The sequence below is a fragment of the Electrophorus electricus genome, unplaced genomic scaffold (assembly GCF_041902795.1).
Source record: "Electrophorus electricus isolate QZ-2024a unplaced genomic scaffold, ASM4190279v1 Scaffold42, whole genome shotgun sequence".
NCBI classification, from domain to species: Eukaryota; Metazoa; Chordata; class Actinopteri; order Gymnotiformes; family Gymnotidae; genus Electrophorus; species Electrophorus electricus.
The window spans coordinates 437,056-449,305 of record NW_027658714.1 but is presented as its reverse complement, the minus strand read 5'-3'; the positions used below and the strand labels follow the sequence as shown (position 1 = coordinate 449,305).

General features: G+C 42.7%; 1 non-coding gene across 1 annotated transcript; it reads left to right on the top strand.

Annotated features, from left to right (window-relative positions):
* The first annotated feature begins 11,588 nt into the window (after window positions 1-11,588).
* trnai-aau (transfer RNA isoleucine (anticodon AAU)) lies at window positions 11,589-11,662 on the top strand. Its single transcript has one exon. It is a non-coding gene; the product is annotated as a tRNA-Ile (tRNA).
* The last annotated feature ends 588 nt before the right edge of the window (window positions 11,663-12,250 follow it).

Sequence of the window (12,250 nt, the reverse complement as noted above, 5' to 3'; positions counted from 1 at the left end):
TCTTTTGTTAAATTCAGCAGTTCTTCCACATAATGACTAACTCCTCACTTTCACCAAATATTTACTCTGCCATTTGGAACTTCGTCATGAACAAAAATACACTCAACTTTGCTATATAGACCGATAAAGGCATCATACATCAATCACACTTTCCGAGAAGTGTAGCACTGGCAGCAAACAGTTTATCAAATCTTATCAACTAAAACCCCTCATGTGCTCCAAATTCAAATTAAAAGAAAACCCATTAGAACCAGCTACAAGAATTTAAGATTTAATCAACATATAACTCCTACAAAAATATATATATATATATATACATAATAACCAAATCTGATCCAATAATAACCCTACCGACCAGACAATGCAATGAAGATCTGTCAATCTCTCCAAATGCTGAATTGCACACAAATTTGCAAGAATATTTTTAACACAACCATTGGGTGTTAACCTATAATATATACAAGATCATCCACAGAATACACTACAATATCTACAATACTCTCTCACCAAAATCAACACCACAATCAACACAAGGAACAACAAGCACACAAGATCTGGTCCTCAGTATCATCACACCCCCTGTTTACACTAGAAACCAATGTCCCCCTGCATAGCTACATTCGTGCACACTCCCCGCACACCCACCCAATTAAACAACGACTCTATAATTTAAATATCCAATTCTTGAAGAGCATATCGCAAATAAAATTAAGTAGCTTTCAAGCCAACCATAACAGGCTGTGACTCTGAAATCTGAAAACAGGGCATGGCGGAGTGAGGTGCTGACCTGAGTTTTCTGGGTCTCGGGGTTCTGGGTGTTCTCCCTTTTCATGCCAGGCTTCCAGGCATTCTCGGCCTTCTTCAGCTGCACCTCGTCGTTCATGGACACGTTGGTGATGATCTTGCGGGGAGGCAGCCGTCTCGGGCCTACACTGAGCAGCTGAAGCAACAAATGGGTGCTCTTTATTATGGGCGGTAACATTGTCACAAAGACCTCGGTCACAAAAGATGACCAGGCGCTCATTTATTTGTGACAGAAGAGAAGGGATGAGCGGAGAGACCCACCGGTGCACCCCTGCCTCCAGGAATTGCCCTGCTGAAGTCTGCAGAGGCTGGGTTGAAGCCTGGGTCTCTGGCGATAAGGCGAGGGCCCACCTGCTGCAGGGGCAGCTTGTTTTGTTTGATCTAGAAAAGAACAGAGTCAAGTCGAAGTCCATCAGCCCCTCTCCATGGAATGGTTTTAAAGCTCCCCTAAGGCCAATGTTTTAGCAGGCTTACCTTGTCCAGTACCACATCAGAGATGGGAGGAAGCCCCTCTGGCTTCTGCATGCAGGCAGGCATGAACTGGAAGGCCAACAGGAAGTCTCTATCATACTGCCTCTTCCCATCCTTCAGCTCTGGCTCTGCATGCAGAGAGGGGTACAGTGAGCACCTGGAGAGAGGAATCACCTCTCTGTCAGGACACTGGGCCTGCCCCACAGGAGTGTCCTCTTTTGGCTTCTTCCAGGTGTTGGATAAACTAATAGCTGTAAAACATAACAAATCGGTCTGGTGTCTTTTTAGTGTCCTAACATAGCATGTCATGCATGTGGTTATTTACCTTGACTCAAGCTTTGCCTAAGCTTGGACTGTAAGATGGACTCCACTTTATCCTCCAGCAAGACCTCTGGCTCCTTCCCAGTCTCTTTCAGCTCTGCCCCAGTGGAGGCTCCACAGGCCTGGACTGCCTCTATAACAGCCTGGCCTGGGAGAGTGAGGCCTGAAGGAGCAGCAGTGCTGGAAGGCAATGAGGGCGTCAGCGTGCCTGAGGCAACTGCCTCTCCGGCTGCTGGACTTGCAGCCTTCGCCGGACAGTGGGCCTCCAGGGCCAGGCTGACACTGACATTCCCCTGCTCTGCTACCTGGCTGTTCAGCTGCTGGGATTTGAGGTAGAAAATGCGAGGATAATGAGGGTGTGGACATAAAAACTAGCAAAAGACAGAAAAGATGGAGAGAGAGAGATAGAGAGAGAGAGAAAGAAAGAGAGAGAGAGAGAGAGAGATACTGCACACACATGCAGAAGAAGGGGAATGGCAATGAGGGTGGGGGGGTGAGCACAGCACAGCACAGCACAGCACAGCACAGCACAGCACAGCATAATTAGAGAAGTGAGTAGAGAAAGAGGCAAAGAGAGAGAGAGATGAAATGAGAAAGCACAAGAGGGCAAAAGATCCAGCCGCAAAGGCACAAAATGTGTGTGTGTGTGGAGGTGGGGGGGGGGGGGGTGAAGACACAAAGACAGCAAGAGATAGCAGACAAGCATGGGGTGCTTAAATAAATGGGCAGGAGAAATAGAGAAAGAGAGGAAAGAGGAACACTGTTAACATTTAGGGAAAGAGGACACAAAGTAAGTGCAACAGCGCAGTAGTGAGTGTTCCCTTTACAGAGAGGCCTTTCCTCAGAGGAGCTGAGGTGCTCAGGGTTTGGCTGAATCCTTCTTACAGGGCCTTTACGTGGGCTGTCTGTGTAGAGGGAACACGAGGGAAGATCAGGAGGATTCGAGTGGCTGTGAGGGAGAACTAAGATGGAGGCAGACGAAAGAATAGGCACGGCAAGTCGGAACATCAAAACACATCTGAGAAGCCTTCTTAAATCAGAACAGCCACAATCACACAAGCTACTGGAACCAGTCAAATATGACGGAGGAGGGTCAACGGTGTGACCGAATCACTGAAGAAGGAAGAGAGAATGGCCGGAAATCAAACTACACCATCAGATTTTGTTGCTGATTGTATGATGCTTTTAATAGGACAAGACAATGAAAGCCAGCCAAACAACCAAACAATCAACTCAGAGCTCATTATGAGGGAGGACTAGATGAGAGAGTACTTTGACCTGTGGAGTGGATCACGCGAAGCAGCGGCCTGCAGCCGATCAGGGGCTCGGGCTGCGGGACTGAATGGCTTACCTGTGGAGCAGTAGGGGTAGTGCAGGGACGTCCCACTGGTGGGCTTGTGCTCTGGCTAATGCCTACTCCTGACATGATCTCCTCTGTGATATCCTTGCCATCCTGGTTAGGGTCTCGGATACGGATCTTAGCGAACAGCAAGTTATTGCATCTATTAAGTCAATCTACAATTAAATTAATTTCACCTCTGAGGCATGGGGAATACTCACTGTTTTCTTTACCCTCTTAGTGGGTGGAGGCTGCTGAGCTGTATGCACTATTATAGATGGAGATTTGGTGTATATGGTCTGACCAGGATAGTATGAAGGCCCTGCCACTAGTGGTGACCAAAAAAAAGCACTGGTTTCAGTTAGAGAGCAAAAGAAAAACCAGTTTCAGCCAGCGGGAATACCCAGAAGAAAGGTCTCTTTATCGGTGAGAGCACGCATGTGGGTTTCCCAGGTGGGGGTAGAGAAAGGGAAGTCCAAACTCACCATATGCTAGTGGGCAGTCTGCAGGAAAGAGCCCAGGGTAGAATGTACTGGGTCCTGTGGGCTGGACGGAGTACTGCTGGGGATGTCCCACGTAGGGAAGGCCACTGTGGTGATACTGAGAATGAAACAGAACAGCAGAAGTAAAGGGCCTAGCACCAGACATGGCCATTCATATAGGACACTCCTAAAAGAGATATTCGAAGCAGTAAACAAACAAAAAATACAAAAACATTTAGTTTTTACACTGAAAAAAAACTAAACTAGAACTTCTCATTTCTGCTTCCAAGATAAAACATATTTTTATCTACACATTTTAGGAGCAGTTTATTTATTGCTGGCCAACCTGTTTATAGACAGATTTTCAACCCATTTGCTACACTGTGTACATATTTGCACAGGCGCTTTTCTCTGCTCTGGGTACCTGAGGCACGTAGTACTGGAGTACGTAGTACTGGCCGGTCTGGGATGAGGTGAAGGGCATGGGTGTCAGGAACATCATGATGGGCTGGCTGGACACGGGTCGAAAGGAAGCGCTGTTACTTGGAATGGCAGGCTGGGCTGTCTGCATCTGAGGGATCTGGAAAAGCTGGGAGAGGAGAGGAGTGGAGAGTGAGGGTCACAGAGCAGCGTGGCGTATGCCGCAGCAGCCGGCTCAGACGCTCGGAGTGAAGACTTTAGTCAAGAGTTGAGTCGTGGACTCTACAGCAGTTGTACTGGGAATGTTGAGGAGATATATACATAAAAAAAAAAGTTTAAAATTTTCAAGGGATTTTGAATGTCCTATTATGCTAGGCATGCAAGATACAAAAAGAAAATCTTTCAAGAGTCTGTTTCACATGCATGGCACTAATACAAGGGTGAATGAACTAGCATGAAAAATTAAACAATTACAATGATGGATGCAGCTAATTAGCCATTATTGCAGGAGAGAGGATATATATGTAAAAGACAACTAATCTTGAATGTAAATTTGTACTGATAACCTGAGTCTATCAAAGCCAATGCTGACAAAATATGACATGAGCTAGAATTCAGAATGTGACAAACCCCCATCCCAGTTGGCTTTGATGCTCAGAATGGGAACATAGTGAGGGAATTCCTTCTACATGAGAAACAGTAAAATGAGCCTAAGAGGTGATTCTCACATACTGTCTCCCACCGAGCTGTTGCCATCTTAACATTTTCTGGACATAAAATCCTCCCTCCAGCAGTTATGCATGCAGGCAGAAATGAACCTTTGTATGGGCTCCTGGGTAATGGAGCAGCCATACCATGTCCAAAACAGATTATTAAAAAGCACTGGAGTCCAAAGGAAATAAAAAGAAACAGACTAAAAAAGACTAAACATAAAAGACTAAACATAGGTGCTGGCATCCTCCGAACTGGGGAGCAGAGTGGAGCGCAGGTGCACCACTGAGCTACTGGAATGTCTTTCAATGCATTTTTTGAAGACTGCAAAATTACCTGAATGGATCTCAATCCTCCCTTGAATATTGAAGCAGGAACGAGAGAGAAGCTAGTGGAAGAACGCACTAATGGGTGTAAAGGGTCAGAGAGACTGTAACACACTCAGATACACTGGCACACACAATTTAAACAAATCTTTAAACAAATTTAAACCAAAACAAGTTTGTTTGTTTTTTTTAAATGACGGAATTGAACACTGTTGTTACAGTGGAATTGTGAGGTCAGAGGCAGAGCAAATGTGTTCCACTAACCTTCCTGGCCCTTTAAGTGCACTACTGCAGATAGACTGAAAACAAATTTCACCTAAATAAAATCACACTGCAACACTGAAAACATAAACACAGACAAGCACTGAATGAGTGGTAAAGGGCATTAAAGCCTAAGTATTACATGGAGATCACCGCTCACATTTTCAATTCTTTCCTTTGACAAAACAACTCACATCAACAGCCAAGGCACTGCACTGCCTTTCTAAAAGGAGATGGCAGATGGCACTATCAATTAGCTTCACTCAAAAATGGGAGAAAACAAGGAATGCGGCATGTTATGCGCTCGTGCACATAGTTCGGTCACACGTCTCTGCTATGGTCTTCCAACGTACACTGCCCTTGATATGAGGCAATATGGCCACCTACTGTAAGCTCAACCTTGGGTCACGATATCATGCAGAGCCTTCATAATACCCTATGCTTCTGTGCATGTGCTAGTCGGATTCAAGCTCAAATATCGTCTCTCTCAGCTAGCACAGCCCGGCCTCATCTGTCTACAAAACTTCCAAGAGGTCTCCGGTACACTAGACAAATGTTGCTGTTTTGTATTCACAGAGAACATTTATCCAAGTATGTGTACAGGTCAAAAAGTTGGGATGCGGCTGGGAGACAGGAATCCATCTGCCTCTGAGATTGATGTGTGAGTTGGGGAGGGGAGTGCAGTGGCTAGAACACTAAACTTGGCGAGGTTTTACCACAGGCACACAGAGGAGCATGCAGCATACAGTGGGAGGTGCTGCGCTGCGGCGGCGGACATTAGCTGCTGGTGGGCAGGATGAGAGAGCAAACTGGGGGTGGAGGAGGGTGGGGGGAGCCAGGCAGAGACTGTGGGGGCAGGATGCGTGCAGACGCATGTCACATGCTGCAGGAATCTGGACCATGTTGCTGACAAGTTCATTGAATGTTTTGAAGCCAACTACAGCACATGCATGTCTGTGTTGTATCTGGGCTTGGTGGATTAGGGTCAAGGAAGACTTATTTTTAGCTGAAGATGTCTATCAATAGCAACACACTTAACTGCAGATAACCATATTTACTGCTAAACTTTGGCTGACATCTCAAGTGAGGCGCACTTCATACAGAATGAATACAAGAGTTAATTTACTGTCTTGTGCAGTTCAATATAACAAGCTCATGGTTCATTGCAGGTGGAGCCACCGTCCTTGTTGATTGAAAACCTTAAGAAGCAGAAGCAACAGTCCTATTCCAAGCTAGAGAAAAAAGGCACAGGACTCTCACACAGCAGACTCTGAAATGGAGGATCTCTCACATTAAGGTATGGCTATGCAGCCTTGAATTTTTATCTCCAGACATTCTTGTGTGGTTCCTAGATTTTTCCCACTTTCCAGTCCTTTTCTCAAGTACACTTTAAATAGAAAATAAAGTAATTAATTGAAGGGAATAGCCGGTGCCATCTTTATTCTGAGCTCAATGTTGCATACAGACGAGGTATTGACCACAGAATGTCTAACAGTCTCAGGTGGGTTCAATATTTATACATTTTCATCAAGTTACAAAACCATTTTTTATTAAAATTGTATCTTTAGGTGGTATCCTGGCCTCAATCCTGGACTTGCCACAGAGGCCATATTTGGTCATTCTCACTTCCTGCTTACTTCTGAAGCCTAATTTGGTCTTTTACAATTCCTGCCATCATATTATTTACATTAATAATTTCATTTTATTACCTCACTTGAGTACACCTCTAGCTGGATATTGAACCACTTGGTTGTAATCCTAAATGAATCATGAATGATACAATCAAAGGATCACTGCTTGAAGCCAAGCAAAAAAGTTAGATTTTTCACATTCACAGACATGAAGAACCAGCAGGACGAATCAAGACTGATGTGAACTGTGTGGGAAAGTAGACTTTTCACATACTGTAGAACAAAACCGCTTTGATGAAGTTGTAAGCAAAGAGCTATTAAGAACATAAGCCTGTGTAAATCCTGATAAGCAATTGTAGTTCAGAAGTGTTTGAATATGTGTATTGTTTGTTTGTATTTTCACAGGCCAAAAACAAGTACTGATTAGCAAGATTTACTACCTCCCAGTACACCATTTCTTTTTACTGCCTGAGTAGATGTTGATGGAAGTCAAAAGGGCAACAGAAGCAACAGCCATCTGGTGGTTGCTTCCAGACTACCAGATCAGCTTGATATTCTCTATTGCCTCTCTCTGGCAGAATACCCACCAGGTCATTCCACATTTGCAGTTTTGGTGATGCTCTTTGCTTTGGCTTCAGTGTCATTTTGGTGGGCTTCTTTGGGTGGGATGATTCCCCCGCTGAGAGTGTGCGGGCTGTTGTGGAGAGAGGATGTGTCTCCAGAGTCACACCCAGACCCACATATGGCCAGCGCAACCAGAAAAGCACAGGTGAGGAAGGCAAGGCTTCTGAGAGCTACCAGCCAAGCAGGTGTGGACAGAAAAGAGGTGCTCTGTAGCAAAGAGAAAGGAAGCTGATTGCTTGGTATGTAAAAGGACAGAAACCTGGAAGCTGGTGTGGATAGTATGAAACCCACCAAAAATGAAAACAACAGCTTCATTTGGAAAGAAAACAAAACAAAAAAAACCCAAAAAAACCCACAAAATGCAGCAAGAGAGAACAGGTCTTTGCTTATCTTAGATAAATCAATGTTTGAAATAATCAATGCTTTAAAAAGCATGGTAGCCAGGAACAAAAAAGTAACCAAAAGTATTCAAGTATCCATTTTTTTATGCACTTTTATATGCACTTGAAGGACAGTGTTCACTACCAGTTCCGTGTACGCCTTTTTTTCTATCGTCACTTTGCATCAACTGGGAAGGAGCAACTGTCATTCACACCCAACAGGAATGCAGCTAGATGTGATCTTGAGAATTCTTGGCTATAGAATCGCCAAAAACTATCTTAAGCACTTTAGCACCATTCTAAGACAACCATTGACAATAATTACTCACCTTAATGAATTCTTTGTCTGCATCTTGGCTGCATCTGAGCTGGTGGTTGAAAAGCAGGGCCCGCAGCTGTCGGTTCTGGTGCTGGATGTCATACTGCTTAGCTGTCTGACAGGCCCGCACAACTCGTAGGTCTGTTCAAGGTGGCACTTGTACACCTCAATTTCCATCGTAATTGTCCTGTACAACCATTAAAAAATTTGACAGAAGTTAAAAAACAGCAGAACGGTTTGTTACAACTGGAAAAAAATAAATAAGAAAATATTGTTTGTTGTTGTACATGAAAGTCAGAGAGCCATGAGGATAAGCCCTCTTGTCCAAAGTTCTGATCAGCAGTTATGACCTCCTAACACTGCAATCAAAATGCACAGGCAAAAGATGCGTTACTGAAAAAACACTCTGCAGATCTGGATTTCATGTCACCACAGTCAAAGTTGAAGGCTTTGTTCGGTGAAAAGAAAACAAATGTATCAAAGTTGACGTTATACTCAGTAAGAACTCAGTACAGTAAGAAACTGCAAAATACTCAGAAAACTCTGTGCATGAGTCAGTGGCTCAATAGTCCAACTAAAATCAGCCAGGACCACAGTTTAGTTGGGTTAAACATGAGTCAACTAAATCCTTAGTCAGAGAATGATATTCTGTCTTTGCTGCTTACATGATCAGCTTCTTTCAAATAGCCATGTAAACTTACTTATTTAGGAATAATATCAAACTACATGTGGGCCATCAGATCCTGTTTGCCCTTGAAGACCCACTCACAATCTTTGCCCAAGTCCAGCACTGGACATGCATTACCTTGCACAGTTTCACAGCTCTGGCACTGCAATCAACAATGCATACGTCTTAACTAAGAAGGCAACAGTTCAAATGGAAAACCTACTTCCTCTCTGGGAGTGAAGGAAGCCAGCTGCTTGATCTTCAGTGTCTGGTTGAGTCTTGGATGCATCAAGCACAGGGACACCAGCTGATACCCCATGGTTGAGGTGCTCCATATATTGTGCAAGGATCGGTTCGTTATAATCACCATTCTGCATTTTTTAACAGCAGCAACAGCATAAAATGGTTCAGGTAAGGGTGCATCATTGGAAGACTTTCACTAAAATATGTCCTCACCATGTCTCAAATACAGCAATACCTCATAGAAGCCATTGTACTGCACACAGAATGGACAGTCTCAGCAGTTTCTGTTCTCATATGGAACCTCAGTGTTTTGATTACAGAACCAGCAATTCACAATGACATGAACTGGTTTCTTCCCATTGAATAGGGAGTTTATATATATAACTGAATTTGATCAAACTATAGCAATGATTGTGAGCAAGGAGCTTTCATTTTACAGCCTAAAAATGAAAGTGGCAAATAAATGTATGTTACAAATAAACCAAACTTGAAACGTTATATGAATAGCTTCATGTTGAATAAACACAGTTAATCAGTCATTACAAACTACATTCTATTAATACAGAATGTTTATGAAAGTTAATTTAATCTAATTAACAATAAATGAACAGTCGAATATTGTAGTTCAAACAGTCCGATAGCTGTAGTAATGGCTTAACTCATTTTGCTTATTTAGAGAGAACGATACATTTGAAAACCCACAGGTTTGTGAATTTGGGTCTCTAAATCATACAAAAGTAGGTTTTCTATTGCTGAACAGTTAGCTAGCTAACAAACTACCAGCACCTAAACGATCAAAGTTGAAAGCTGAACAATGAAATGGTTCCACAAGGAATGGTTTATAGCCCCGAGTTTCACACTCGCTGACCTCAACTGTTAGCTAGCTAACTAGCGTATCGCTGTGATAAAGCGATACAATCTTTAGCAATGAGGACATGAATAAAGTATCCTTTACAATTTTCACAATATTGTGAAATTTAATTTGCTGGCATTGGAGGTTATTAAATATTCACAATATCAATAATAATTCCTTGGCTCACAGAATCAGACATTACATTTTTGCTGTTATGGCAGCTGTTATAAAGATCATATTTATACAGAACCCTGTTCAGTTAGTGCTAGTATTGAGGAACCATTGCATAACTAATAGCGGTACAGAGACAGAAACATCATGTGTTCAGATGAATAACTGGATGTGTGTGAGACAGTCTGTGAGAGGTTTGCATTTGTGTGTTGCATGACTATGAGTGGGAAAACCATATAAAGGTAAAAACATTACCTCTGCAACAAGGATCTCTTCTATTTGAAGGAAAGGTTTAAGTTAGACACATTCTCAACAGAGTAAGTTAAATCTGTCTGTGTTAAGACCAGTTGACATATCAGTGGTTTATCACTGATTATGTCTGCCACTGAGATACCACAAATTAAGCTTTCCAGATTCCAAGACATACAGTTGTGCAGTGTGAGCCATACATCAATTTGAAAACTTCAAAAGTCACGTAATGCGTGCATGGCATAAGTGTATTAGCAGGTCCCGAAAACATTTGCTATCAGAAAGGATTTCATCATAGAAAAAAACTACAAATTCTAGACTTGAGAATGTGAGCATCAATCCCACTAACACTCACATACTAAAAGAGCACTCTACCACTTGACCTAGTTCTCCTAGAGTGGGACTTGTTTGCAGATCGGACAAAAGCTGAAGACACAGTGGAATGGCAATTCTCTAGGAGATCATACCAAATCCTGCATCCACCCTAAATATTTCATCTAGCTGTGAAGTCAAAAAAGCTTATTCCTGAAATGATAGGAATAGTTCTTGCAGATTCTGATATGCTATGCAAACACTATAAAATGTGAGCTATGTTAGATCTGGCAGCCATTGGCTCTAACTGTCTCTTTTTATTGAGTTAAGCAATGCTTACAGAATAACTTTCTATGGCTTCAAATACTTCCAAGAATTAAACCTTGCAGAGCTCTGTAGCTAGACACATTGTCTCTGTAGGTTTGACATGTTCATTTGACAAACTAGCTAAAATAGCATCTTTTGGTTTGAATAAATTGCCCCTTAGACCCAGACAAAAAATTGCTCAAAATCTTTCTGCTTATTCATGCAGCAATGACACAGATTTCCAAAGAAAGAGGACGTATGGTTAAAGCTAGAAAAAAATGCCTACTCTGTGCTCAGGCAGAAAATCTGATATTTTAAATATGTCCCTAAAAGGTTTATATTCCTTGGCTCACAGAATCAGACATTACATTTTTGTTGTTATGGCAGATTTCATGGTGTAATAGACAGCACTATGTAACTCGCAGCAATAAAGCTCAGTGGACTTTGCAATTGATGATTTCGTCACTGTGTACAACTGCACTGAATTGCTCTTTAACAAAAGCTTCTCCACATTTGCTTTTGAAGTTTAATTCAAAAGTTGGCTGCAGAATAACCATTTGTCAGAGGGAACAATAAGTGTCAACTTTCACCTATGCTCGGTCGAAAAAGTGGCCGTAATCTCGTTGACACCAAGTCTACAATTTCATGGAAAGGTTCCCTTCAGTGCTGCACCAAAAACTGCGAAATGAACAGAGAAAGGCCGATTAGCTCAGTTGGTCAGAGCGTGGTGCTAATAACGCCAAGGTCATGGGTTCGATCCCCATATGGGCCATGTGGGTTTTGTTTGATGAATGACCCCTTGTCAACAAACCACCTGTTTGAACTTGTGTTGCTTATAACATTGCTTGTAAATCACAATCTGCTAAGACATGTTCCAAGTACATTAGAGTGTGTTCTTGATTACAAAACTTTACCCATGGATTTGTGCTTGTTTACAAATCTTGGACAATGCAGAGAAAAGTATGAAATCAGAGGGACTCTGGCATTAGTGTAAGGCTCTCGATCGCTGTGTGAATAGGTCAAAGAAGCAATTCCAGAGGCATGCAGACAACCTGCATCCTCCCCATCAAATTATAGCCAGTTAGGTGTCTGGCAGTGCCAGGGAGTTCAAATCCTTTAGTCTGAAATGTGTTGGGATATGATTATGCCTGCCACTGAGGTCTGACAGCTCCACAGTTGCCTTGTGAAAAGAATACAGTATAGACCGGCACCCACATACATTACTGTACACATCAGAGATCAGCGCAGGAATATCAGTTTGTAAACCCGCCAAATCTGCCCCCACAGGCTCCCTGAGTTCTACTAATCGCTCCAACACCTTGTTTCAACCTCAGTTTCTTTTTTTTTGAAGCGCATGAGG